At 52.2% G+C, this 5,194-nt stretch overlaps 1 non-coding gene across 1 annotated transcript; it reads left to right on the top strand.

Moving 5' to 3' along the window:
• The first annotated feature begins 350 nt into the window (after nucleotides 1-350).
• Nucleotides 351-453, top strand: LOC139009621 (U6 spliceosomal RNA). The gene has a single exon (XR_011471351.1). It is a non-coding gene; the product is annotated as a U6 spliceosomal RNA (small nuclear RNA).
• Nucleotides 454-5,194: the final 4,741 nt, after the last annotated feature.

The following is a 5,194-nucleotide window of genomic DNA, read 5'->3' as shown; positions in this document are numbered from 1 at the left end:
TAGGGGGGAGTGCTGTCTGCATCCCCTGGGAACCAGCGGGGTTTGTGAGCCCTTTGACTGCACAAGGCGATTGGCAGAGCGCTGGGCACGCAGGGAGGGGCAGTGTGGTGGCTGAGAGTGACCGCCCAGGTGTCCTCTCAGGGAAGTTCCGCCCCCCCCCCCCCCCGCTCTGTGAGAGCACGTGAGGCCCGCCCCATCGCCCCGACTCGCTGAGGCACCCAGTGAGGTGTACACGGGGCACGGGGAGCTCAGGGGCTGCCACTGTCCCTGTCACTGCTCTCGCATCTGGCCTGTGTGATGGCTCGTGTGTGGGGACAGGAGAGTGTGGAGAGCAGGTAACACTCAGTGGGGGGCTCGCTTCGGCAGCACATGGACTAAAATAGGAGCGATACGGAGAGCAGCATGGCCCCTGCGCAAGGATGACAGCACATCCGTGAAGCGTCCATGTTAAAAAAGCTAAGTGGGCCCAGCGGGCGGGCTCAGCGGTTGAGCATCGACCTATGAACCAGGGGGTCCTGTTCGTTCCCGGTCGGGGCACAGGCCCGGGTTGCGGGCTCCATCCCCACCCAGTGTGGGGCGGGCAGCAGGCGGCCGATCGATCGATCGATCGATGGGTGATTCTCTCTCATCATGGACGCTTCTCTCTCTCCCCTCCCTCCCGCTCTGACATCAGTGAACATGAGGAACCCGAATGAAGGAGGAAGAAGCGCCGTGAGGGCTGGGCCTTTCCTGGTGGGGCATGGGAGGCAGGAGAGGGAAGTACATTGAGAGGCGGTTCTGCCGTGTCCGGGCCTCGTCCTCTACGCCCCCCCCCCCACCCAGGGCCCCCAGCCCGGGAGTCCCCTGGCGTCCTTCCCGACACCTGGTGCTCGCTGTGTGCACGGCTGGGCTGTGGCCGAGGTCAGCGGGGAGGGGAGGGGGGCGGGGGGGGGGCGGGGGGGACGGGGGGGCTTTGTGCCGAGTCACAGGGGGAAGCGCAGGCTCCCCAGGAGCGTCGGGGAGGCCGCCCCACATGCCCCACATGCGGCGGGAGCTCACTGGTCGGAACCGGAACCTGCCCGCCGCCCTGAACGCAGTCTGCCGGGTTCCTATGCGGAGACAGGGCGCCCGTTCCAGACCAGACGGGGTGGAACCCGAGCACGAGGGGCAGGTGCGAGCTCACGGCCCCTCCAGCTTCTCAGCAGACCCAGCACCTCCCGCGGGCCGTGCTGGGGTGAGCGGCCCTGCTGCTGGGCCGGCTGTGTGTTTGGGGACAATTTCAGGGAGAAATCCGGGCCCAGGGACCCTCCCTTTCAGCCGCGAAAGGACAGAGGAAGGACACGCTCCAGAGAGACGGGGCGGACACGGCCTGAGGCACCTCCCAACCGGCTTCATTCAAACACACGTGGGAACATGTGTCACACGCACATCTGTACAGACACCTCCCACATCCCCCCTGGAACCTCCCGTGAAGCAGAGAGCGGTTAAAATCTAATATTTCAAGTCCAACTCCAAAATAGGCTTCGTGTGGGAACTCTGGCTTATGGATGGGTGGCAGGTATATGGTGAGTTACGTTATGTTCTGGGTTTTAAGAAAATAGTATATTTGAGCCCGGCCGGTGTGGTTCAGGGGCTGAGCGTCAAGCCAGGAACCAAGCGGCCACCGGGCGGATTCCCCGTCAGGGCACAGGCCCAGGTTGCAGGCTCGATCCCCGGTGTGGGGCGTGCAGGAGGCAGCCGATCGATGATGCTTCTCTCTCATCGATGTTTCTCTCTCTCTCTCCCTCTCCCTTCCTCTATCTCTTTCTCAAAAAGAATTTTTCTAATATTTCATAATTTAAATGTTTAAAAATGAGAAAAAAGTAAAGATATCAACTCGAATGTGGGATCTGAGTGCACTCCTTGGGGAGCTCACCTGCCGCGGACTGACCTGTGACCTTGACCGTGAGCCGCCGGCACACCTGCTGCCACTGTCTGTGAACACGGGAAACGCGGGCCGTCCCCGCGCCTGGCCCGCGTCTCCCACTCTCCAGGCCTGGGCGCCTGTTCCCCCTGCAGAGTTCCTCCGACGGGGGGGACCCGGGTCTCAGGAACCCTCTGTCCTCGTGGGGGTGGCTTTGGGGGACAGGCACTGGTCAGCCGCGGTTCGCACTATCTGGGGCCCCTCAGCTTTCCCCAAAGCTTTCACACTCTCTGGGGCCTCCTCCCGCACCCGCCCCATCATCACAAGCCGCCGGGTGGGGACACATTCTCGGCGAGAGGAGTGTCGCTCAGCAGCCTGGGGCCCACGGGGTCTGAGCCGCGTCCACGTGGTGAGGAGGAAGGTGGGCTCGGGGTGGGGGGGGGGGGGGCGGGTCACGAGGTTGAGGTCGGTGGCACCCGGCCAGCGATTTCCTGGCCTCAGGCCTCTAATCAGGGCTCATTCTTGCTAAGTTATTTCCACGCCTGCACTTCACTCAAAAACAAAAACTAGAGGATCGATGATGAACAGTAAAAAGCAAACCTCTTCTGTGGCCAAAGAAATGCCATGAGCCCAGCAAGCAGACAATATAAAGTTGGGGAAAGATATTTGTGATTTAAACTCCAGACAAAGATTTTCAATATCCTGGATACACAAAAGCTGCTAAAAACAGAAGAAAAAAGCTCAACTCCTTTATAGAGAGCGAGGCTAGAGAGATGAACAGAGTTCACACAGAAAGATACGGAGATGGCCCGCAACCACATGAAAAGACTTTTAAACTCACTCATCAGGAAATGCATGCAAATTAAAACTACGTGGAGTTACGCTTTCTTATCGCCCAGAATGGCAAGAAAACAAAGTTACATAAACGACTTCGCTCGCGAAGCTGTGTACAGGCAGTCACCCCTTTTGAACACAATGCACTATGTGCAGCCCCTGAGGAGAAGGGTTTGGCAACATCCAGCAAAGCTCTGCATGTGTTTACTCTTGACTCATCGATCTGACCCCTGAGAATTACACCACAGACACAGGCGCATGAACGGACGCGCTGCAGAGAAACTCAGTGCAGCATGAGTTGCAAAAGCACAGGGCTGGGAGCAGTTCTATACGGAGCTGGTTACACAGCATTATAGTCACTCAGTGGAGAACTATAACGCTATGGAACACACACACACACACACACACACACGCACACACACACCTACACGGATGCATACACACATGCACACACCTACACGCGCACACACACATGCACACGCACACACACCTATACACATACACGGATGTATACACACATGCACACACCTACATGCACACGCACACGCACACACCTACACACACGGATGCATACACACATGCACACACGCACATGCACACACACCTACACACACACGGATGCATACCCACATGCACACACCTACATGCACACGCACGCACATGCACACACACCTACACATGGATGCATACACACATGCACACACACGCACATGCACACACACACCTACACACACACGGATGCATACACACATGCACACACCTACATGCACACACACGCACATGCACACACACCTACACACGGATGCATACACACATGCACACACACGCACATGCACACACACACCTACACACACACAGATGCATACACACATGCACGCACCTACATGCACACACACACATATTTGTATAGTAGAATGTGGAAGTATCTTTAAAAAATATAGGAAGAGAAAGAACTTTCCAACTCATTCTATGAGATCAATATTTCCTTAATATGGAAATCAGACAAAGACATCACAAGAAAACCGCATATCAATATAGACATCAACACAAAAATCCCAGTAAGCCAATCCCACAACCTCTAGTAAGAATTAAACACCCTGATCAAGTGGGATTTATCCCAGGAATGCAAGGGTGGTTTAACATCCGAAAGTCAATCAATGTCATACACCATATGAATAGAATTTAAAAAACTAAAAACCACATTATCATCTCCACAGGCACAGAAAAGCATTTGACAAAACCCGATGTTGCTTCATAATTTAAAAATGCAATACACTAGAAACAGAAGATCGCTTTCCCTACCTGATAAAAGGACACCTATGAAAACCTTCAGGTAGCATCGTACTTAACAGTGAAAGAGTAAAATACTTCCCCCCGAGTCGAAAGAAGACAAGGATGTTCGTTCTCACCATTTCTACTCAACATCATGCTGAGACTCCAGCCAGGATCACTAGACAAAACACATCCAGGATGAAGGGAGAGCAGAACTAGCTCACGCTCGGACGGCAAGGTCCTGCACTATACACAGACAATCCTAAGGAATCGCCTTAAAACCTGTTTCAAACTAGCAGATGAGCTGAACGAGGCCGCAGAGTGCAAGACCAACATGCAGGATTTAAGGGATAAAAGCAGCTTAAACTCGTACCCCGAGGAGGGAGGAGCCAGGGCTTTGCACTGTGGATTGCACTTTGAAGCTCTGAAAACATTCCACATATTTATAAGGACAACATTGAATTGAAAAGAAAACCCCTAAAAATTAAATGGAAACAAATCAATCGAACTATGCACCACATTGGTGGCATGGCACACATAGAAAAATTATTTCACAAGACATTAAGGTGCAATAATTTCTTTTTTCTCTAATTCTCCATAACACACATTTATTTGTTTTTTAGATTTGACGTTTCAATTACAGTTTATATTCAGTATTATTTTGTTTTAGTTTCGGGTGTACAGTATCGTGGTTAGACAATAATATATTTACTTTTACCCCCGATATTCCCAGTACCCACCTGGCACCGTACGGAGTTAAAATATTACTGCCTCTCCCTGTGCTGCATTCACGTCCCTGTGACAATGATGTAACTACCAACTTGTACTCCTTAATCCCTTTGCCTTTTTCACCCAGTCCCCCAACCCCCTTCCCCGCTGGCAACCATCTGTCTGTTCTGTGTGTCTGTGAGTCTGTTTCTATTTTGTGTGTTCATTTATTTTGTTCTCCAGATTCCACATGTAAGTGAAATCAGATGGTATCTGTCTTTCTGTGACTGACTTATTTCACTTAGCAAAACGTACTCTTAGGACAAAAAGGATTGCAACAATTAAAGAAAACTTCCCTGGATAATTTCAATATATTGTAGGTGGTCGTGTTAGGTTTGTAATGTTGACAGTTATGCGTATTCTGGGATAAATTAAGAGTAATTGTGGCATTGAGGACCAAGACTTTCTTACGGAATAAAGGGTAAGTAACGGAAGGGT

Source organism: Myotis yumanensis, unplaced genomic scaffold, assembly GCF_028538775.1.
Source record: "Myotis yumanensis isolate MYYU_CA2020_CCGP unplaced genomic scaffold, mMyoYum1.0.hap1 SCAF_4, whole genome shotgun sequence".
Classification (NCBI taxonomy): Eukaryota; Metazoa; Chordata; class Mammalia; order Chiroptera; family Vespertilionidae; genus Myotis; species Myotis yumanensis.
This window is presented reverse-complemented; position numbering and strand designations above follow the sequence as displayed.